We start from the raw sequence: 25,101 nt of genomic DNA on the forward strand, positions 1-25,101 counted from the left end.
CCCACAAATAGTAAGGAATGAGAGGTTGGCCAGTTGGTGATGAGGGATGATTGCTGGCCAGAGAGAGAGAGAGAGAGACAGGGGGGAAACCCTCCTCCTAAAAAACATGCCACCCAAACAGAAAGTTGGAGAAATCTTACCCAAAAGGCAGAGAGAGAAGAACAGATTGACAGGGAGGGAGAGCAACTGCAACATATGGAGAGGGAAGGACTCTATATAAAAGGGATTTTTGGACAAGACATTTGAAATAATCAGGAGAATGCAGCTATAAATCCTGGTTCAGCCTCTAACAACATTTACAAGAGGTTTTGGAATTAGACCCAGTCCAATTCAGTGCTCCTCATATCCCACAACGCTACCCTCCGCACCAATATAGTTTGGTTTGTGTAACTGGGATATGTCAGCTGTGTAACCCTGTTCCAGTAAACCAATGCCGTTCACTCAGTAAATACTACACAAGGATATTGAGAACAAACTTACCCTCGCAGGACTCAAGTTTAACCTGCCCCTCTCTTTACCATGGTGTGGATAACTTGACCCACCATCGGCAGCAATCCCTCTCCTGCTCCTGTTTGGCCCCCCTGTCGCAGCCGAGCTGAGAGCTACACTGTAGCTGACTGTTCTCCTGGACACAGTCCAGTTAAGAGTGATGGTTATAGAAAGCCTGTCCCACGCCTGAACAGAAATTGTGGCTTTTTTTCCCCCCCCCCTCAGTCGGAGGTCTTGTATGATTTAGATTGGGCTGTTCCAGTTGCCACCCTCTTGTTCCTAACAGCCGCAATATGAAAGAGCTCTGTTATTTTACAGTGCCTGGATTGTGGTCCTGTTTCCACAGCACAAGTTAACGGGAGACCACAGTCTCTGCCTGGGACTTTCACTGACGTATATCTGACTCCAACATATCAAAACGCTTTTAACTCTGTACTGTCAGGGTTTGTCAACTTTCTCAGAGTAATTGTGAGGGCTGTCTCCTGTGCTACACTCACTCCCCACGTTGAATGGGGTATATATATAAAGCTCACCGCCATTCCTACCCTCCTGGTCACTACCAGCCACCTGGAAATGTGAAAAACTCCCATCAACTGGGCCTGTTTGACACAAGTAAATAACACCTTTCATTGAGTTTGCCACAGCACTTCTGGGCAGATGTTTCTGGATAAATCCTATGTAGTGGCAGGCCTGCTGTGAATTACAGCGTAGAGAGACAGCCCAAAGCAAACAGACCAGACACAGAGGTGTGATTCAGTCAGTCTGCAGAGGTGAACACTGAAGCTAAACATGAATCCTTAGTGGGGGAATAAAGTCAAATTATTGAGCAAGCAAAATGTTGTAGCTCATGATCCAATTTGTGATTTATTGTTCATTGAAGGTGTAAGTCTTTTTCCAAAAGAAATGGTTATTGCACGCAGTATACAATCTTACTGAAGCTATAGCACACTGCACTTTATAAACTCAATCGCTATTAACACAATATTCTTGTCATATTAAGCAGACACAACGTAGATGTGTTCTTTCTCGGGACATTTTCAAGTTTCCACAGGCCGAGTGTTGGCCTTACAAACAGCTCACATTGGAGAAAACAGAAATTATAACTAGAAGCAGTCCTTTCAACCCAACCAGCCCGTGCAGTGCAGTGGGCAGTGCCAGGCTAGCACTGCCCCCGCACCCCCCCCCCCCCCCCCCCCCCCCGCCGCCTTGTCCTCAACCTCCCGAGGGGGCCTCAATAACCTCTGGTTCTACCAGCGAGACCACAAAGGCAAGTGAGCTGGGATGATTGCGTCCCAGTCTGGTGTAAATTAGAATTTTAACGTATTTGAATAATTATTCAGTGCCTCACCGGATATGGGTGAGAGGCTGATTGCGCTGGATATTCGTTGCCGGTAACGTTGCGAGAGTCGGGAAATCAGGCATAATTTTTCTGCTGTTATCTGATGTTACCGGCTTTCTCTGCCCATTGATGGGTGCAGCAAGTCAGTTAAACCATGGTTCTTATACTTAACCTTGTAGCTATGGTTTCTCATTCTTCACCTGTCAACCAATGGAAATAATCCATTTGGGAAGACTCTGTGTCATTCTTTCATGATGTGGGTATGCCGGTGTTGGACTGGCGTAAACACAGTAAAAAGTCTGACAACACCAGGTTTTAGTCCAACCGATTTATTTGATAATAGACTCACAAGCTTTCAGGGTTAGTCCCTTCGTCAGGTGAATGGAGAGTTCTGGCCTCAGACAGAGCATATAAAGCACATCCTGAGCTTTATATGCTCTTTCTGAGGCCAGAACTCTCCATTCACCTGACGAAGGGACTAACCCTGAAAGCTTGTGAGTCTATTATCAAATAAATCGGTCGGACTAAAACCTGGTGTTGTCAGACTTTTTACTCATTCTTTCATAACATGATTAATTTTGCATCCTGCGTTTGACCTGTCAACAAGGTGTTCTGATCTCTCGAAATATCTGTTGGGTCATGAACGTGTCTGCCAAGTAGTTGCAAAGCTGGTATATAAGAGTTTTGGCTGGAATGTTATGAACCCTGGGAACAGACTGAGTGTGGGGAAGGTGGCACAAAGTCAGGAGGGTGAGCAGGGAATGTTGTGCTTGTCCCCTTTCGCCACCTCTGCTGGCATTTTACTAATCACAGGAGAAGGTGGCAGGCAATGAGCCCACTCTGAGGGCGGCTGAGTCCTTTAAGTGGCCAATTAATGTACACAAGGTCTCTTTCCACTTTCACTGCTACCTTTACAGGCAATGGCCCAGTGGTTACAACACCAGGACACGGATTTGAGTCTAGCCTTGGGTGACAGTCTCTGTGGCATGTTCTCCTCGTACCTGCGTGGGTTTCCTCCAGGTGCTCTGGTTTCATAGAATCGTAGAATCCCTACATTACAGAAGAGGCCATTCAGCCCATCAAGTTTGTACTGACCACAATCCCACCCAGGCCCTATTCCTGAAACTGGACACATTATCCCTGCTAATTCCCTCTGACGCTAAGGGGCAATTTAGCACGGCCAATCTACCCAACCTGCACATCTTTGGAGTGTGGGAGGAAACCAGGGCACCCGGAGGAAACCCACGCAGACACAGAGAGAACGGGCAAACTCTACCGAGGCAGACAAACAAGGCCAGAATTGAACCTGGGCCCCTGGTGTTGTGAGGCAGCAGTGCTAACCACTGCATCACCATGCTGTCCAAAGATGTGCAGGTTAGGTGGATTGGCTATGCTAAATTGCACCTCAGACTACATTCAGTAAAACTTGGCAGCCTCCCTGCAAGAAGACCACCCCCTACTCTCTGGATCAATCCCATCTCCGTCACTGGGACCTGCCTGATTGGCCCCAGCAAGTCCCGAACCCACCTACCACACCCTAGGTCTGCTCCATTATCGCTATTCAGGTGGATGCTGCAGTTCCAGCAGCGACCACTGCCCCTTGTGGCACTGTTGGCGGAAACTCCGGGGAGGGGTAGAAACCACAATGTCATGCAATGGCATAGCTAAACGGGCAGCATGGTGGCACAGTGGTTAGCGCTGCTGCCCCACAGTGCCAGGGACTCAAGTTCAATTCCGGTCTCGGGTCACTGTGTGGAATTTGCACGTCCTCGCTGTGTCCGCGTGGGTTTCCTCCCACAATGCAAAGATGTTTAGGTTGATTGGCCAGGGTAAATCGCCTCTTAGCATCAGGGGGACACAGAGTAAATGCGTGGTGTTATGGGGATAGGGACTGGGTTGGATTGTTGTAGGTGCAGGCTCAATGGGCCAAATGGCCTTCGTTCTGCACTGTAGAGATTCTATTAACCTATGACAAATTGTGTAAAAATGTGGCTCCTAGAGCCGGCAGGTGGGATTACTCCAGCTGGTGCATGGGGGTCTCTGCTTCTATATAACATTCTGTTCCTGGATGGGAGCCAGGCCCTCTGGGAGAGCAGTTCGTAGCATCATGTAAACACTGTTAGTAACTGTATGGCTACAACATACAGGGAACGGTCAGCGTCCAACATACAGCCCCAGCTGGAAATGTTAGCCTATCATTTTAATTCAATATTCCCACTAATTTTCACATGTTTTCCCCAGCTCTGCTTTTAGCCCTGGTTCAGGATGTATCCACTGATGACAGTGGTTATTACAGAAACTACCATTACTCAACTTCCAGGCTTGCAGAATTTTTTATTAGTCTATCTTCACACCCATTCTGTTTTGATTCCCTCTGGGGAATAGTGGGGCAAGGATTCTCGAGCTGACCACCAGCCCACTGGACCACATTGGGAACACTCCTTCAACAAGCCCCGACGGTGGGCGTGAACCCAGAGCTTCTGGTTCTGCAGGAGGGGTGCTACCCACTGTGCCACAGGACCTCCCTACTCAGTCAACAAGAAACTGAAACACAACTAAAGGTGGTTAAATGGGCATGTGGGATACTTGCTATTATCATAGAGTCGTAGAACCCTACAGTGCAGAAGGAGGCCCTTCGGCCCATCGAGTCTGCACTGAACACAATCCCACCCAGGCCCTACCCCCATATCCCTACATATTATACCCACTAATCCCTCTAACCTACACACCCCTGGATACTAAGGGACAATTTCTTAGCATGGCCAATCAACCCAACCCGCACATCTTTGGACTGTGGGAGGAAACCGGAGCACCCGGAGGAAACCCACGCAGACACGAGGAGAATGTACAAACTCCACACAGGCAGTGACCCGAGCCGGGAATCGAACCCAGGACCCTGGAGCTGTGAAGCAGCAGTGCTAACCCACTGTGCTACCGTGCCACCCATTATTAACCCGGGGCATAGAATATAAGAGCAGGGAGGTTATGCTGGAACTGTATGGTTAAGGCATAGCTAGATTACCATGTGCCGTTCTGGGTCACCACATTATAGGAGAGGTGTGACTGCACAGGAGAGGGTGCGGAGGAGGTTCACCAGGATGCTGTCTGGCTGGAGGGGTCTGAGCGATGAGGAAAGATTCCTTGGAGCAGCAAAGGTTGAGAGGGAACCTGATAGAGGTGTGTAAGATTATAAGGGGCATAGATAGGGTGGATAGGAAGGCATTTTTCCCATTAGTTGAAGAGTCAATAACCATAGATTTATGGTAAGAGGGAGAAGGATAAGAGGGGAAATGAGGTGAGACCTTTCCTCCCAGAGGGTGATGGAAGTCTGGAACTCACTGCCTGAAGGGACAGGTGAGTTAGAAACTCTCGTATCATTTAAGAAGTACTTAGATATTCACTTGTGCTGCCGTAACCTCCAGGGCGATGGGCCAAGCGCTGAAAAATGAGATTAGTGTAATCAGATCTTTATTGACCTGTCACCTGGACTCGAAACATCAGCTCTTTTCTCTCCTTACAGATGCTGCCAGACCTGCTGAGATTTTCCAGCATTTTCTCTTTTGGTTTCAGATTCCAGCATCTGCGGTAATTTGCTTTTATCTTTATTGACCTTGATGGGCTGAATGGCCTCTTTAAGAACAAAGAGAACAAAGAACAAAAACAGCCCGGGAAACAGGCCCTTCGGCCCAACGAGCCCGTGCCGCCATTTTAATATTACCCGTCCCCCCACCACCCATGACCCTTATCTATTGTTTTATGGCCATCCGCATTGAGGGAAAACTAATTTAGGGACAATTTATCACCTCCAATCAGCCTAAGAGCACATCTTTGGGGTGTGGGAGGAAACCGGAGCACCCGGAGAAAACCCACGCAAGCACGGGGAGAATGCGCAAACTCCCACAGACACCGGCCCAAATCCATGTGTCTGCACAGCAAACAGCGATAGTCACTGAGCTGTCGTCTTGCCCAGCATCTGGTCCAGTTTAAGCGTACACTAATGACATGAAGCACTAGGCCAATCTCGAACATTCAGGAGCAGCCCAAGTACAACCCATCGCGTGTATGCCCCTCGTTGGACAACAAGGCGGACCGACTTAAAATCCGTGAATTAAAACAGAAAAAACATTATTTCTGTGCTGTAAATGTCTGTGAAGCTATATCAGTGAGCTAAAGGATTTCCAGGGTTTGAGGGATCATAACAACAACAACTTACATTTATATAATGCCTTTAACATGGTGATCCATTCCAATGCACTTCATAGAAGCAAAATGAGAGAACAAACACGCCCCCAAACTAAGGAAGGAGACATTAGGAAGAGTATTTGTTCAAAGAGTTGGGTTGTATGGAGTCTCATAAAGGAAAGAATCGAACTGGAGCAGAGTGTGAGAGGAATTCCAGGGTTTAAGTCTTTAATAGCTGGAAGTTCAGCTGCTGCTGGTGGGGAAAAGGGATTGGGATTCAGAACTGGAGGGACACTCAATTCCGTGTGTGTCATGTATGGATTTCAGCTGAGAGATCCTGGAACTATTTTACTGTCGCAGAATCCCTACAGTGTAGAAAGAGGCCATTCAGCCCATCGGGTCTGCACAACCCCGCCCAGGCTCTATCCTCATAACCCTACTAATCCCCCTGACACTAAGGGACAACTTTAGCATGGCCGGTCCACCTAATCCGCACATCTTTGGCGTGTGGGAGGAAACCGGAGCACCCGGAGGAAACCCGCGCAGACACGGGGAGAACGTGCAAATTCCACCCAGACAGTGACCCCGAGCCGGGAATCGAACCCGGTTTCCTGTGAGGCGGCAGTGCTAACCACTGTGCCACTGTGCCGCTCTGTCATGGGTTGGTGGTAAAAAATCTGCAATAAATCAATGAGTGATTTCTGAGAATTTCCCACGGGGGGGGGAAATAGTCAAGCAACAGGAAGTGGCTTCGTCAATAAAATGCTTTTACGAACCCCGGGTCCCCAGCAGTGGAAGCAACGTGTCTGTAAAGCAGCAATAGCTGAGTGTGTCGAGGTTTGGTAACTCACGTGACTTGAGCCGGAGATAGATTAGGGAGCGGATTTGACACCTATCTAAGAGCCATCGATCATGGCCGTACATTACAGAGAACGTGGTTTGGTTGGAAGAATCTCGGGTTCGCCAATCAGTTGCAGCAAGGTACGATTCGGATGCTGGAATCGTCCCAGGGGCCGTGAGTTCAAATCCAATCGCGCTAAATTGCGAAATTGAATTCTATAAAGCCGGCTATTTGTGGGCTGCCGTCAGCTAAATAAAAAGGCAGTGGGAGTCTCCAGATTGTCAACTCAGCTGGCTTACTAAGGTTGGAGGTTCTCTCGGCTGAGGCCAGGGACTGGTCTGAGAGGGGAGGTTGGTTCAATCAGACCTGTACTCACTGGAGTTTAGACAGATGGGAGGAGACCTGATTCTAACAAGGCTGGACAGACTAAATGCAGAGAGGATGTTTCCCGAGTTGGGGAATCTATAATCAGGGGCATTGTCTCAGGGTTCAGGATAGGCCATTAAGGACGGAGGACTGACAAGAGACGGGTGAGATCCGAAATGAATATTTCTCATCAGTATTTCCTGTTGAGAAAAGCATGGATGTTTGAGAACTTGGGGAAATAAATAGTGATGCCTTGAGCAGTGTACATATTACAGAGAAAGAGGTGCTGGAAGTCTTAAAGCACATCAAAGTAGATAAATCCCCGGGACCTGATGAAGTGTAACCCAGGACATTGTGGGAGGCTAGGGAGGAAATTGCTGGTCCCCTAGCAGAGATATTTGAATCATCGATAGTCACGGGTAAGATCATAATAAGAACATAAGAAATAGGAGCAGAAGTAGGCCATCTAGCCCTTCGAGCCTGCCCTGCCATTCAATAAGATCATGGCTGATCTGATAGTGGTTCAGTTCCATTTACCCGCCTGCTCCCCTTAATTCCCTTATTGGTCAGAAATCTATCTACCTGTGACTTAAACACATTTAACGAGGCAGCCTCCACTACTGCAATGGGCAGAGAATTCCAAAGATTCACCACCCTCTGAGAGAAGATGTCCCTCCTCAACTCTGTTCTAAATTGACTCCCCCTTATTCTGAGGCTGTGCCCCCGAGTTCTTGTTTCCATTCTAAGTGGAAATAATCTCTCTGCTTCTACCCTGTCTAGACCCTTCATTATCTTATATGTCTCTATAAGATCTCCCCTCAGCCTTCTAGACTCCAACGAGTACAGACCCAGTCTATTTAATCTCTCCTCATAAGCTAACCCCCTCATCTCCGGTATCAGCCTGGTGAATCTTCTCTGTACTCCCTCCAAGGCCAATATATCCTTTCGCAAATAAGGGGACCAAAACTGCACACAGTACTCCAGCTGCGGCCTCACCAGTGCCCTGTACAGTTGCAGCAAGACCTCCCTGCTTTTATATTCAATCCCCCTCGCTGTAAAGGCCAACATCCCATTCGCCTTCTTGATCACCTGCTGCACCTGCAGACTGGGTTTTTGTGATTCATGCACAAGGACCCCCAGGTCCCTCTGCACCGTAGCATGTTGTAATTTTTCACCATTTAAATAATAATCCGTTTTGCTATTATTCCTTCCAAAGTGGATAACCTCACACTTGCCGACGTTATACTCTGTCTGCCAGATCCTCGCCCACTCGCTCAGCCTATCCAAATCTCTCTGCAGACTTTCCGCAATTCACTTTCCCACTCATCTTTGTGTGGTGGGTAAGGTGCCTGAAGATTGAAAGTGGCAAATGTTGTGCCTTTGTTTAAAAAGGGCTGCAGGGAAAAGCTTGGGAAACTACAGGCCAGTGAGCCTCACGTCTGTGGTGGGTAAATTGTTGAAAGGTATTTTGAGAGACAAGATCTACAGGCACTTAGAGATGCAAGGACTGATTAGGGACAGTCAGCATAGCTTTGTTGAGAGGTATTGATCGAGTTGGACTCTCAGAGGCATTTTCTCAAGGCTGAAATGGTTGCCACAAGAGGACACAGGCTTAGGGTGCTGGGAAGAGGTACAGAGGAGATGTCAGGGGTAAGTTTTTCACTCAGAGGGTGTTGGGTGAGTGTAATCGGCTGCCGGCAGTGGTGGTGGAGGTGGATTCAATAGAGTCTTTTAAGAGACTTTTGGATAAGTACATGGACCTTAATAAGATAGAGGGTTATAGGTAAGCCTAGTAGGTAGGGTATGTCCTTCAGGGAAGGGAATTGGTCAGCCTTACTTGGCCTGTGCTACATGTGACTCCAACCTCCAATGGGGTGGCATAGTGGCACACTGGTTAGCACTGCTGCCTCCCAGCACCAGGGACCCAGGTTCGATTCCCAGCTTGGGTCACTGACTGTATAGAGTTTGCACATTCTCCCTGTGTCTGCATGGGTTTCCTCCAGGTGCTCCCAGTTTATAAGACCGTGCAGCCTTTAGACATAACTCAGCCCATCATGTCTGTTCAATCGTGGTTGACATTTTTCGCATTCTCATTCTCCTGTTTTTTTCTCCATAACCACTGATCCTCTTATTAATCAAGAATCTATCTACCCCTGTCTTAAAGACACTCAATGAACTGGCCTCGCCAGCCTTCTGTAGCAAAGAGTTCCACAGAGTTTCCTACCACAGTCCAAAGATGTGCGGGTTAGGTGGATTGGCCATGCTAAATTGCCCCCTAGTGTCAGGGGAACTAGCTAGGGTAAATGCATGGGGTTATGAGGTAGAGCATTGGTGGGACAGTTGTCAGTGCAGATGGGCCAAATGGTCTCCTTCTGCACTGGAGGATTCTATGATCCTATTCAAGCCCGCAGTAGTCCTTTGCCATGGCTTGGTTGTGCCTAAGTTCATGAACAAAGGTCCATCGCCATCGACAAGGGTGACACGTGGTACAGTGGGTTAGCACTGCTGCCTCACAGAGCCGGGGATCTGGGTTTGATCCCTAGCTCGGGGTCACTGTCTGTGTGGAGTTTGCACATTCTCCCCCTGTCTGCGTGGGTTTCCTCCGGGTACTCCGGTTTCCTCCCACACTCCGAAGATGTGCAGGTTTGGCCATTCAGAATGAACCCTAGTACGAGTGACCTGATGCATCAAATTTCAGGACAAGTACGTGGAACCGATTGAAAACAGATTTGCCTAACGCCTTTCACAAACACCAGACACCTCAAAGCTTTCCAGAAAATGAAGCACTTTTGAAACGTAGCCATTTTTATAATGCAAGCAACGTGGCAGTGAACTGACACACAGGAAACTCCCATAAATAACAATGAGATAATCATTAGGTAGTTTGTTTTGTGACATTGGGGGAATTATCTCGTCCTGCCTGCCACGGGAGTCGTAGTAGACGGGGAGGGCGGACCACATAAAGGCCCCTTGACCTCGGGCAGGATCCTCCGGTTTTGCGGCCAGAGAATCCCACCCATAGACTGAGGGATAAATCATGACCAATGACCCCCCCTTTTTCTCCGAGAAAGTACCTTGCAGTCTTTAACATCGGTGCGCTGACAGAGACTTCCAACTTAACATCTCAACTGGATGAAGGCACATCCAAGAGTGCGGTACGCTCTCAGTACTGCACCAGAATTTCAGCCATGACCTTGTGCTGAATTCCTGGGGTAGGCCATGAACCCACAATCTTCTCATTCAGAGACAGAATGTGCCAGATCAGCTATGGCTAACACAATGATGGCCTGTCCACAAGCTAGTGCCTTGGGATTGGGTAGACTCTCCTCTGTGGCCCTGTTCCCCACCACTCATAGAATCGTACAGTGCAGAAAGAGGCCATTCAGCCCATCGAGTCTGCACCAACCACAATCCCATCCAGGCCCTATTCTAGTAACCCCTCATATCTACCCTTGCTAATCCCCCTGACACTTTGGGCCATCTTGCAAGGCCAATTAACCTAACCTGCACATTTTCGGACTGTGGGAGGAAACCGGAGCACCTGGAGGAAACCCATGCACTCACGAGGAGAATGTGCAAACTCCACACAGACAGTGGCCCAAGGCCGGAATTGAACCTGGGTCCCTGGTGCGGTGAGGCAGCAGCACTAATCACCGTGCCACTGTCTAGGCCATGCAGTCTCCGGGCTGGGGTTGGGGGGAGAGGGGGCAAAGATGAGTCGTAGAACTCAAGGACATTAAGGAAAATGTCCTTCTGAAAATTCAGCTCCAACCCCCTCCTCAGGTAATGAAAATCAGGCCAGGAGATGAGATAATGCAAACGCTTTATCCAAGTTGGTTATTCGTTAGTTACAAACACAGAACTGTTCCAGTGATATACAAGATTGTGTTTTAATCAAACAGGAATCACCAGGATCTTCACTGGAGCCTCTCTTGATCTATAACTACAGTGAAAAACCTAATGAGGTCACAGAAAATCCCGGCTGTATTTTAGTCCCTTTGATAGGCTGAGAACAACAGATCGATAACTAGACCTATTCCAGTGTCCCTGTCAATACCACTGCAGGATAGATATTGTTCCCATGAGAAATGCCTTGCAGAGAAAGACTGTTCGATCCATCCAGCCTGCCCGACACTCAGGGAGGCAGCAGTTTAGTTCCAACTAATCCGGATGTGTAACATCCACTAATTGGCGATGCAGGAGTCATCTCTGCCTCCAGTGTGGCATTCGCGGTACGGAGTTACATTTCTATAACTAACCGCACTGGGCACCATTTTGGCGAGAGACCATTGCCATGTGTAGGGAACAGTGGTGGGGTAAATGCAGAGAAAGCAGATCATAGATAGCAATCAGTGAATAACGCTTATTTGAAGCAAGCATTGCCATTTTAAACCTCAACACACCAGCTGTGTGCCAGGTAGCACAGTGATTAGCACTGCTGCCTCACAGTGCCAGCGACCCGGGTTCGATTCCCGGGCTTGAGTCACTATCTGTGTGGAGTTTACGCATTCTCCCCGTGTCTGCCTGGGTTTCCTCCGCGTGCTCCAGTTTCCTCATACGGTCCAAAGATGTGCGGGTTAGGTGGATTGGCCATGCTAAATTGGCCTTTAGTGTCAGTGGGACTAGCTAGGGTAAATGCATGGGGTCATGGAGATAGGATCTGGCTGGGATTGTGATCGGTACAGACTCGATGGGCTGAATGGCCTCCTTCTGCACTGTAGGGATTCTATGAAGCTAATTCCCTTCCTTGGCCTCACACCACTAACCACAGCTGGAAGGAACCCTTCTCACTGCAACTCAGAGGGATCATCATCTCATTTTGGGTCAGCCATTGATTGATTCCTGCTGGCTTGTTGATGTGACAGTAGAAAATGTTTGATTATTCCCAGAATTACTTCAACCCAAGCGGAGTAACTATTAGCAGACATTGCCTTGACAGCGAGGATTCCTGCACAGCCAGTCACTCACAGAGGCAGTGGTCTCCGCGTTGCCCACACACACACTACAGTACGACACAGGGAAAATGAGCAGAGGTCACATAGAGCAGGAGCAGTTACTGAAAGAAGGAGGGGAAGAGGGAGCTGGGCTTTCAACAGAGATCATTTCAGCCCACAGTGTTCAGGGGGCAGAACACTTCAGCTGAGCCTCTGCTGGGAGCAGTTTGTAATGTATCGCTGCTTCATGAAGGGGGTCCTCACTGAAATCTGCTCTCGGTGCAGCAACAAATGCAGCCAGAACAGACTGGGGCTGGCAATGCCAGTGACGGTGAAGGTGAGCTGGCAATGCCAGTGATGGTGAAGGTGAGCTGGCATTGCCAGTGACGGTGAAGGTGAGCTGGCAATGCCAGTGACGGTGAAGGTGAGCTGGCATTGCCAGTGACGGTGAAGGTGAGCTGGCAATGCCAGTGACGGTGAAGGTGAGCTGGCAATGCCAGTGACGGTGAAGGTGAGCTGGCATTGCCAGTGACGGTGAAGGTGTGCTGGCATTGCCAGTGACGGTGAAGGTGAGCTGGCAATGCCAGTGACGGTGAAGGTGACCAGAACCATGAACTTCTACGAGTCGGTCTCCTTCCAGGCTGACACAGGCAATACAACAAAGAACAACACAGCGCGGGAAACAGGCCCTTCGGCCCAACGAGCCCGCGCCGCCATTTTAACATTATGAGTGCCCTCCTCTACCCATGACCTTTGTCTACACCTATTGGGGAAGATTGAGGGAAGACTAATTTAGGGACAATTTGTTACACCAATCAGCCTAAGAGCACGTTTTTGGGGTGTGGGAGGAAACCGGAGCACCCGGAGAAAACCCACGCAAGCACGGGGAGAATGTGCAAACTCCCACAGACACCGACCCAAATCCATGTATCTGCACAGCAAACAGTGATAGTCACTGAGCTGTCGTGTTGCCCGTCAGTTGGTCCAGTTTAAGCGTACACTAACGACGTGAAGCACTAGGCAACTCGCGAAGCAACATCCAACATCTCCCAGTTGCACAGGTCTCTGAGGGGCTCCATGTACCGAGAGCTGAATGAAAAGCTCTGTCTTGCTGGAGAGAGACAGGAAAAGCCAGCATGTAGTGTTTTGACCATCATAGGTTCAAAAATGATGAATTGGCTGCCTTATCTCCCAGGCACTGCATATCATCGCTGAGGCGTGTAACAGACAGAAGATATTTTATTCCACCAAAACCCAGCTTTCGCACAGCCGGACACAGTGATACAATACGGCGATATCGATCCTGACTTGGAAATGTATCGCCGTTCTTCACTGGGTCAAAATCCTGGAACACCCACCCTAACAGCACTGTGGATGTACCTACATCACGTGGATTTCAGCGGTTCAAGAAGGCAGCTCACCACCACCTACTCAGGGGTAATTAGGGGCAGGCAATAAAGGTTGGTCTAGCCAGCGATGCCCACAGCACAATGGCACAGTGGTTAGTTCTGCTGCCTCACAGTGCCAGGGACCTGGGTTCAATTCCTGGCTTGGGTCACTCTCTGTGCGGAGTTTGCACATTCTCCCTGTGTCTGCGTGGGTTTCCTCTAGGTGCTGCGGTTTTCTCCCACAGTCTGAAATTCGTGCTGGTTAGGTGCATTGGCCATGCTTAGTTCTCCCTCAGTGCACCCGAACAGGCACCAGAGTGTGCAGAGTAACTTCATTGCAGTGTTAATGTAAGCCTATTTGTGACAATCATAAATAAACTTAAACAAATTTTCCCAGAAGGAAAAGAACAGTAAAACGGGGTAGTAAGAACATTGGACCAAACTGTTTATTTCTTTGTCAAAGAAAATACTCAATGTTTTAACGCCCCACACCCTGTCAGCTGCCATAATATCTTTGTGCTGAGACAGTCCATCTGTATTTGAGCCATTATAAGAAACAAGGACTATCCACTAACCACATGCACACAACACATGCACACATGAACAACATCTATAACTAAAGCTACACTACTAGTTATCCAGCAGGTAACCAGGGTGCTTAAACAATGCTCCCACTGGTTAAATCACTCTGCAGCTCAGTCTTTGGCTCAGAATGTGCCACATTCAGTCATAACCTGCCACATGGTGCACTAACTCGCCATCATCAGGGCATCGCTCCCGCCGTTCGGGGACTGGATGACCAAGTATGGAGAAGGGGAGGAACAAAGAACAACACAGCACGGGGAACAGGCCCTTCGGCCCAACGAGCCCGCGCCACCATTTTAACATTGTGAGTTCCCTCTTCCACCCACAACCCATGTCTACGCTTATGGCACTCCACACTAGAAACCAAATTGAGGGGAGACTAATTTAGGGACAATTTGTTACACCAGTCAGCCTATCAGCACATCTTTGGGGTGTGGGAGGAAACCGGAGCACCCGGAGAAAACCCACGCAAGCACGGGGAGAATGCGCAAACTCCCACAGACACCGGCCCAAATCCATGCACAGCTAGCAGTGATAGTCACTGAGCTGTCGTGTTGCCCAGCATCTGGTCCAGCTTAAGCACACACTAACGACATGAAGCACTAGGCAACTCTCAAAACATCCAAGAGCAGCCCTCACACTCACACAGGAGAACGGGGTAAAGAAGGAAAAGGAGAAGGAATAGAGAAGGCGTTCCCTTTCCGATCAGGCTGCCCGTAATCAACTCATCCAAATGAACACAACCCCAGTTCCCCATTCAATACAATCTCACATCTCACTTTTCCTCTGTTATTGATTATCACAGTGTCCTCCTGGATATAATGCTGAACTAAAAACCATCACAAAACATTCCAAACCAGGTTTATAAAGCAAACATTTCCAGACTGCAAAGTCACTAATCATGGATGTGCATTCCCTTACTGCTGGTTTTGTATTTGTCTATCCCAGTGCTCCTACTCAGTAGCAGTACCAGGCTGGAGTACCGCCACAACTGCGAGAGAGGGTGCTCTTCTTTATGTCTTCGCACTCATCCTACTCATCCTCTTCCACCAGCTGGTAATCTTTGACTATTTGTAATAAAGGCAAAGGGACAGAGAGGTGGGAGGGAAATAAAGAGATGTAAACTTACACCATCTGTAACCTGCACATCAGGAGAGAGTGTGACACAAGGCGGGGGAGTGAAATGTGGAACGGAGAGTTAGGTATACGAATACTGTCATCCTTGATGGTCTCGGTCCTGTCACTGGCCAATCCAAAGACATCAGTAAGATCTCTGTTGGGGAGGTAAGGCCATGCAGCCATGCTGTGTGTCTATGGTTAGCCTTTGTTTCCTCTGGTTAGGGACCACCTTGTCCTGGGAGAAAGCGGGTTGTGACTCTGGTACAATATTTTTGGGTGATGCGGTTGTCATGGTTGAATAGCAGGCAGTACGTGCACACTGTAAGCTGTGAAGCTTGTAGCAGTGGGTGAGAGTGAGGTGAAGCTCTGAATGTTAAGTATGAGTTGTTCTGATTGGGATTGCGGGTAACTAATTGATCTGGATGTGTATGCGTGTGTCTGGCACGTCAGCTATGACTCTCACCAACTTTTACAGATACACCATCGAAAGCATTCTTTCTGGTTAAATCACAGCTTGGTATGGGCTCCTGCTCTGCCCAAGACTCCTAGTAACTAGAAAGGGTCATGAACAAAGCCCAGTCCATCACACAAACCAGCCTCCTATCTGTTGACTCTGTCTACATTCCCGCTGCCTCGAAAAAGCAGCCAACATAATTAAGGACTCCACATACCCTGGACATTCTCTCTTCCACCTTCTTCCATCAGGAAATAGATACAAAAATATGAGGACGCGCACTAATCGACTCAAAAACAGCTTCTTCTCTCCTGCCATCAGACTTTTGAATGGACCTACTTCGCATTAAGTTGATCTTTCTCTACATCCTAGCTATGACTGTAACGCTACGTTCTGCCCTCTCTCCTTTCCTTCTCTATGAACGGTATACTTTGTACAGCACGCAAGAAACAATATTTTTCACTGTGTGTTACTGCATGTGACAATAATAAATTAAATCAAAGAGATACCCACAAACAGCAATCTGTTCATTTTTAGGGAGTTTGATTGAAGGATTAATACATGACAAAATATCGCAAAGACCTCCCCCACTCTTTTTCGACCAAATGTTAGCAGATCCTATTGTCTACCTGAGGGTTCAGCTCAGTCCTCAATTTAACATCTAATTCATTCACTTATATTAGTTGTTGTCTGCTAGCGCAGGCTGTAACCCAGAGATACACATTATATCATTAGATATAAAATCACTTGGGTCCGTGTGGGTTTCACAGTATTCCCAGGATATTCATGGGTTTAAGGGTAATGCAATGTGAACTATCAGGCCACACTTACAAAGCATTGTGTCGATCAAGCTTCCCCTGCCTGAGCTCTGGGAAAAGCTCATCTCCACTGATATTTGCCCAGGTGGTCTTCCTGACAGCAGCCCCTGCAGTAAGGATTATAGAAGAGTCATCTGTCAGACGTTCCAAATCTCTCAGCATCCTGATTTACAGTCCAGCTTTGAGCCTTCTCATTACTCTTTATACAAGGGGTGCTGAGGTCTGCTTGCAGTTTGACATGGTTATGGATAAAAACTTACCAGTTAAATAACATCAAGTGCCTCTGCCTGCCCTAATGTTTACCCTTGCCTTCCGGTTAAGCCTTGCTGTCACTGTCTCCAGCACACTGAGGCTGTGAGATGCTGCAGTTGGAGGGAAAATGTTTCACACTGGGAGCCATAGCTCAGGGTTGCTAACTGTGAGTATACATATTCCCGGGGATCTCATCGCCCTTCATTAGAATCAAAGAACAAAGAACAAAATCAGCCCGGGAAACAGGCCCTTCGGCCCAACGAGCCCACGCCGCCATCTCAACACCACCAGTCCCCCTCTCTACCCACGACCCCTGTCTAATGTTTTATGGCCATCCAGATTGAGGGAAAACTGATTTAGGGACAATTTATTCCTGCCAATCAGCCTAACAGCACATCTTTGGGGTGTGGGAGGAAACCGGAGCACCCGGAGAAAACCCACGCAAACACGGGGAGAATGCGCAAACTCCCGCAGACACCGGCCCAAATCCATGTGTCTGCACAGCAATCAGTGATAGTCACTGAGCTGTCGTCTTGCCCAGTATCTGGTCCAGTTTAGGCACACACTGACGACATGAAGCACTAGGCCAATCTCAAACAACCAAGAGCAGCCCCAGTGCGACCCATCGTGTGTATGCCCCTCATTGGACACGAGGTGGACCGACTTAAAACCTGTGAATGAAAAGAGAAAAAACATTATTATCGTATCATATCCATTTCTGGATATGAATCCTGGAATCCCCTTCCTAACAGCCCCTCGGCCACTGTTCTCGGGTAACTGATCACCCAGAGCCAAGAACTAGTGGTCAATGTGACCCCCCCTCCCCGGGACAACAAAAAGACCCACACCCGCCTCCACCCCCTGCAGCTCACCGTCAGCAATAGCCAGGAGCTCAGTAAGCTGCCAGGCCATAGCCGAGGGTGTGCTCCTCCGCAACATCCAGGCTGTGCCTGCCCCGGGAAACCAGACATGCCAGTTTCTGACTGAAGGTGAAAGGTCAGGAAAAGGAGAATGTGAATAAATACACACGCCACACCCTCAAGCCTGGGGACTTCACCCCTCGCTCCTCAAGTCCATTCTCCTTCCATTCTCTCCCCACTCCCCAGTAATCTTGTTCTCCCACTGCCTCCCCCAGACCTGCTTCCCCCTCTTCCTGTCCCCCCAAGTGCGACTCCCACAGCAACCCCTGCTCCCCCAACATACGTCCACCCTCTCCTCCTTCACACCTCCCACCTTCAATCCACATCCCCTATGCACAGGGGAGCACAGCAGTTAGCACTGCTGCCTCACAGCGCCAGGGACCCAGGTTCAATTCCCAGCTTGGGTCACTGTCCGTGTGGAGTTTGCACATTCTCCCCGTGTCTATATGGGTTTCCTCTGTGTGCTCCGATTTCCTCCCACAGTCTGAAGGAAGTGCTGGTTAGGTGCATTAGCCACATTAAATTCTCCCTCAGTGTACCCGAACAGGCACTGGAGTGTGGCGGCTAGGGGATTTTCATAGTAACCTCATTGCAGCGTTAATGTAAGCCATACTTGTGACACTAATAAATAAACTTTAACTTTCCCTCCATCTGCCCTGGCTCACCCTTGACTTCTTTCCCACCCCAGCCCCAATCCAGTCAACCCGCCCATCTCCCTCTAAGATCCTTCTCCCCACTCCTCCCCTCCTCTCCCCATCCCACTCTCCCACTCCCTCTTCCACACTCTCGCTCCCCCATCTTCCCCTCCTCCCCACTACTCCGTCCCACCTTCCATTCTCCCCCTCCCAATCTGCCCCTACCACTCCCTCCCCCACCCACACACCAGCATGCCCTCCCCTCCTCTCTCTATCCCTCCCTTTCCTCCTTCCCCTCTCCTTCTAATCCCTACCCGCCTTAAACTCTCCCCCCTTTGACTACCCTCTCCCCCACCCTCTCCACCCCTTCCCACCACCCCATCCATCTCCCCCTCTCCCCTCATTTCCTATTCCCTCCCCAACTCCCCTCTCCCCCTCCACACCTACCTCACTCTGCCACAACCCCTCCCATCTCCCTGTCCCTGCTCCCCCCCCCCACCTTTCAACTGCCTCCCTTCCCTATTCCCCCCATAAAATCCATCTCCCCTCAGCACCGTGCCCTCCCAGGTTCACTGTCCTTCCTGTACTATCCGTCTCCCCGACCTGCACACTTTCCCAAATCTCTTCTCTCTTATCTATTCCCCTCACTGTCTCTCCCTTTCCCACTTTCCCTCTCTCTCCCCACTCACCACCTCTCTGTCTCTCCCTCTCTAGAACACTCTGTGCCATTTATCTCACTTCCTCACTCCCCCGACTCTCATTCTCACTCAACCCTCTCCCCTTCCCCCAAATCACCATTTCTTCCCCACTCTCCCTCTCTCAACCCTCTCCCCCAAAACCAAAACTCCAGCTAGTATCCTTCTCCATCCCCTACTGCCCCTCTCATCTCTCCACTCTTCTCTACCCCACCTCTCCTGCCCGCTCCTGCCTCTCCTGCCTCTCGCCCTCCTCTCCCTCTCCCCACTCCCCTTCTCTCACCCCCTCCCCCTGCTACCTTGCTCTCCTGATCTCTCCCTCCCTCTCCCCAGTCCCCTTCTCTCACCCTTCCCCCTGCTCTCTTGCCTCTCCTGATCTCTCCCTCCCTCTCCCCAGTCCCCTTCTCTCACCCTTCCCCCCCGCTTTCTTGCCTCTCCTGATCTCTCCCTCCCTCTCCCCAGTCCCCTTCTCTCACCCTTCCCCCTGCTCTCTTGCCTCTCCTGATCTCTCCATCTCTCTCCCCCCACCCCTTCTCTCTCCGTCACCGCTCTCTCCCCCTCTCCTCTTCTCCCTCTCTCCTACCTCCTCCCACTCTTATTCCCCTCCTCTCTCTCCTTGCTCTACCCACTGCACTCCTCGGCTGCCCTGCACGCACTCCTCCTTCCCCTATTTTCCTCGTCTCCCCACTCATCATCTCAGCTGCTGAGTCAAGGACAACAAACCCGTGGTCAAATTGTCAAAGGAGAATCCGAAAGGAAAAAGGGATTGGAGAGGAGAGATGAGGACAGGAAATGCTGAGAATACTCAACGGCTCAGAGGCAGTGCCTGTGGAGAGATCAACAATTAACATTTTGATTCGATGACTTTTCACTGGAGTTTGAAATGTTAACTTTCCCCTCTGTCCACAGCCACTGCCTCAGCTGCGTTATCTATCAATATAAATCGGCAACCTTTCTCTTTGGAGTTTGGGGGGTTTGGAGGAAGGGGAGTGGAGGGGATTGAGGACGAAATTCCAGAGCATTGGGCTGATATAAATAAAGGCAAGATCACTAACAGTCACAAGTGCATTCACACTGCAATGAAGTTACTATGAAAATCCTCTAGTCGCCGCACTCTGGCTCCTGTTTGAGTACACAGGGAAAATTTAGCATGCACGTCTTTTAGGAGGAAACTGGAACACTCGGAGGCCACTTATGGCTCATTCTGTCCTGTCTGCCCATCAGTGCTGATCCACACTCCTCTTCCCTCAAAGTTCAAATTCTTAGCTTCTTGTTTTAATCTCTTTAAGACTCCGTAGCCTCCTCCAGCTCCCAAACTTGACCTCCGCCGCCTTGTGAATGCTTTCCCCGGAGGGAAATCCCACGCAGACACGGGGAGAACGTGCAGACACCACGCAGACAGTGACCCAAGCCAGGGATCAGGGGAAAGCATTCACAGGGTGGCGGAGGTCGCGCTTGGGAAGTGGTGGAGCTGGAGGAGGTCACAGGGCCTTAAAGAGATTAAAACAAGAAGCTAAGAATTTGAACTTTGAGGGAGAGGAGTGTGGATCAGCACTGATGGACGGACAGGACAGAATGAGTCATGGACAATGAAGGTTAGGAATTACATCAAATTTAAAGATAGTTTATACAATGAACAGCACAGGAAAATCAGAAAGACTTTACTGTTTATCAGTGTGAGAACTGCCTTAGGTGAAAATTAACACTTTCTTCATGTTAGTTTTCAGCATTAAGTGCACCGTTTGTGAGAATATCTGTACTGTGTGGAGCTTTATGTAATAAAACAAACACACAAGAGTTCCACTTCCATGGAATGACTCTTTTTAATTTACAAAATAAAGGACATAGTCAACTGGAAAAATGCCATTTCCTCTGCATTCCTTTCACACATAATTAATGTTCTGTCCCCAGAAAAGCTGCTGTAAATCAAAGGTTTATAAAGGGCCGATTATTACATTTCTGAATAAATAAATTGCATCATGGAATTAACCCCTTGAACACTAAATCTCTTCAGGTTGCCACAAGAGTGGGCGGCACAGTGGGTTAGCACTGCTGTCTCACAGCGCCAGGCGACCCAGGTTCAATTCCAGCCTCGGGTCACTGTCTGTGCGGAGATTGCACATTCTCCTCGTGTCTGCCAGGGTTTCCTCCGGGCGCTCCGGTTTCCTCCCACAGTCCAAAGATGTGCAGGTTAGTTAGATTGGCCAGGTTAAATTAACCCTTAGTGCCAGGGGGATTAGCAGGGTGAATATATGGGGTTACGGGGATAGGGCCTGGGTAGGATTGTTGCCCGTGATGGGCTGAATGGCCTCCTCCTGTATTGTAGGGGGATTCTATGATTCTGGTGATCCAAAAGACGCGCTGGAGGGTGCATTGGCCATGCTAAATCCTCCCTCAGTGTACCCGAACAGGCACCGGAGTGTGGAGACAAGGGGATTTTCACAGTAACTTCATTGCTGTGTTAATATAAACCTACTTGTGACACTAATAAATAAATAAATAGGCAGGCTGTGGTTCAGCCATGCCTCTGAGGTGAAAGATTGTGGTTCACATCACAGATTAGACATTTGAGCAAGTGATCCATACTGACTCGATAGTGCAGTACTGAGAGAGTGAAGCAGTGTGGAGGCGCAGACTTTTGGATAAGAATTTAACTCCCTTTTCAGCTCCATGTGACAGATCCCATGGTAATATTTTGTAGAGAATCAGGAATGTCCTTCCCACCACGCTGGATAATATTATTCCTTTTACTCGCATCACAATAGCGGCATTGGTAGTTATTATTTAGGTGCCGTGTACGGATCCCTGTTCTGTGAAAATTGGTTGTTTTGTTAAGAACCCCACTGATGTTAGGAGTGAGGATCTCCCAAACCCAGAAGGGTAACCTGGATCGCTGATTCTTAACTGTTCATTTAATATCATGTGAGGAAAGATATGCAAACCAGTGAGGAATTCTACAGTCTTGCTGTAATCATTCAAACAAACGAATGTTTATCAAACTATAAAATACAACAAGAAAAGTCACAATATAAAATATAATTGATTACAGAATGGCAGTATACCTGAACTAACCCTGGTCCACATCTACCTGTGTTTCTAAACTCTGAGTTTGTCCGTGTTCCCAAAACAACATTCCGCAAGATTTCACTTTATGAGCCAAATCCAGCAAACAGTCACTACACATGATTTGTATCTTTTTTTCGGAAGACCTTCTTCTGGTTCAGCACAGAATCTTTGAGCTTTTCAGAACAGCAGGTTCTCAGTCTCACACCAAAGCGAAAATGCTGGAAAATCTCAGCAAGTCTGGCAGCATCTCTAAGGAAATCAGATAATTTTTTTAAATAATTAATTAATTAATTAAGAAATTAATTAGGTAATTTCTCTTTTGGTTTTGGATTCCAGCATCCGCAGAAATTTGCTTTATTTTTCTCAGCCTAGAGCCTGAGAGAGTTTCTCTTTCTAGCTGGGCAATGATCTTAATTCTTTATTAGTTGTGGTACTCCTTCTAATAGAGAACTAATTCTGTCACTGTTGTGTCATTTATCCCTTTTAATCCCATCCTATCTGAACAACTTATTGTAGAAATCATGTTTTTAGCACGTAAGTGCATCATGTATTTTTATGTTATCACTTTGAACTCCCACCTTCTGTAGTTTTCAGATCTACAGTTTTATACTCTATTGTTCTCCACTTCACTTAGGTAAATATCTATTTACCCTGCTGCTAAACTCATTTGCGTATCAACAAAACCCACAGAGTCGCTGAACCCCTTTTATTTCATTCTTCAATCTTTATTTTATCCAAGGTTTTTTGCGCATTCATAATTGAATGGATTCTCCTGCCCCAATGTGGGGCAAATCTGTGCCAGAGGTGCACAAAGTGTTGGGCAGGTGCTGCAAACAGAAAGTTGCTCCCATTCCCGTCGCTAACAATTCCGAATGGTGCATGAAACACAGGGGGTCATGACCCTGCATGCAGAATTCCCAACCTTGTTGATACTATTACGAGAGTTAGAATTTTAGACCTTCCACAATTCTGATAGGGTCAGGTCAGTTTCTGAAGGTGACATGGTTCAAGCCCAGATCAGTGGTACTGTGAACAATACTAGAATCATAGAATCCTTACTGTGCAGAAGGAGGCCATTCGGTCCATTGAGTCTACACTGGCTCTCTGTCAGAGTATCTTTACCTAGGCGCTCTCTCCTACCCTCCTCCATAACTCCGCACATTCACCATGGCTGATCCATCCTCATCTTGGAACGCTAAGGGACAATTCGCTATGACTAATCCACCTAACCTGTGTATCTTTAGAGTTTGGGAGGAAACCGGAGCACCCAGAGGAAACCCATGCAGAAACGGGGAAAATGTGTAAACTCTGCACAGACAATCACCCCCAAGGCCAGAATAGAATCTAGGCCCCTTGCACTGTGAAGCAGCAGTGCCAGGCATTGTGCCACTGTGCTGTTAGTCTTGTATCAAGAATCTTATGTCAGGTAAGTTTAAAAGGTGCTGTCAACTTCATATTTCATAATAAAATGCTGTCTGATGCTTACATCTGGCATGAATACAGAGTCTTGTTCTTAAAGGGCAAGTGACCATTAAATTGAACAGAATTTTGGAAAGTGTAAATGTATTCAGATTCATTAGGGTACATTATCCAATGAATAAAGTGCTCTTCGACATTGAGAAAATGACACTCAGATTTGATCGGGTCAGTTGTCCCCTGTAAGTTAGTCCTTCACTTGGTTGACAGCACAGACATCTGTTTCCCTTTGACTGGCTGCCACTTGATTCAGAGCTCAGTCATCTGACCCACTGATTGAAAAACAGAACAGACAGCTGAGCTCTTCCAATGAGTTCAAAGGTGTTAATGTATTCAAGCTTGGAGGTTTTGTTTGTACAGCTGCACAATGGAATCCTATTATGAACATTAACTGAGTTCTAAATCTCACTAATGGATTCAGATCGGCAGACATTGTTGACACAGCTGTTAAGGTGACTGCAGATTTGCCAGGCAGGCATCCTGGTGTCTTTATGCACTCGCGCAACATTTCATCAGTGGAGACGAGTGGGAGTCAGATCACAACTGCAGACAATTAAGAAGTTAATTAAAAGATTTTAACCAGCAATTGACTGGAATTTTACATTTACTCATGTGATTTTTAAGTCAGCACATGGGCAACGTGGGCAGGTGGCCAATCCATTTTTGCCAATTTGTTATTCAAGACCAGGATACCAAGGAGGCTGGGGCAAAGGCAGACTGAGTTGATAGTGAGCGTTTCGTATCGGATTAGACTAGAGTTTTGTGAATGCTTTCAATGCTTTTCTTTGAGGTTACTGCGTATGGTCTAAAACATTCAGTATTCAGGGAAATGTTCATTCAACATTCCTTCAGCTAGGCTGCCAAGGTATGCCTTCCATCTGAGCCCAAAGGCACCTCCTCCTTCGCAAACATTTCAGACAATGAACCCAGTGTCACATCACTGCCTCTGGAGTACAGTTTGCTGCCCCCGCTGTTTATCACAAGGTTCTGGTGAGGCCAAAACCTACAGGAAACATAAAACAGCATTAGATCAAAATAGTAACGTATCTTTATAACACTGAAGAAGTGTAACACCAAAATAAACATGATGACACAGTTAAATGAGAAGTAAACATTATTATCAAGGAAAGCACAAAAGACAACTGTGCAAATCTCTTCCTGTTCTCACAGTGCCATATACTCACACTTGCGAGTGCTACATTTTGGTTCTTCATCCTTGCTGACAGTTGCATTACAGGCAGATTGCTAACGCTACTGTCACGTTGGCACTGACCCCTTTGATGGCCATCCACTGGTGGGCAGGACCTCAAGAGGCTCCTCCCTCGAGGGTACACTCAGCAACATTGTGGGCACTCTTCAGCCCTCTGAAGGTGGCGCAGTGATTGGCAGAGAGGCGGAAGAGCTGCCAGCCTCATCTGGAGCACTTGAGAGGAGCCCACAGAGAACTTGTCCTCCAGTGTGAAGTGTGTCTCGACCCCCCGGCTCACCACTGATGGACTGGCACCTAACTGAGATTCTCGGTACCACATCCGAAACTGGCAA

At 48.2% G+C, this 25,101-nt stretch overlaps 1 protein-coding gene across 2 annotated transcripts in view; it reads right to left on the reverse strand.

Moving 5' to 3' along the window:
- The window catches only part of il16 (interleukin 16), a 131,471-nt gene extending 130,834 nt beyond the window's left edge, over positions 1-637 (reverse strand). For both annotated transcript variants that reach the window (XM_080214246.1, XM_080214245.1), the window contains exon 1: positions 481-637. The gene's annotated coding sequence lies outside the window, so the exon portion shown is untranslated. The remainder of the gene's footprint in view (positions 1-480) is intronic.
- Positions 638-25,101: the final 24,464 nt, after the last annotated feature.

Source organism: Carcharhinus amblyrhynchos, chromosome 28 (assembly GCF_965287045.1).
Source record: "Carcharhinus amblyrhynchos chromosome 28, sCarAmb.v2.hapA, whole genome shotgun sequence".
Taxonomy (NCBI): Eukaryota; Metazoa; Chordata; class Chondrichthyes; order Carcharhiniformes; family Carcharhinidae; genus Carcharhinus; species Carcharhinus amblyrhynchos.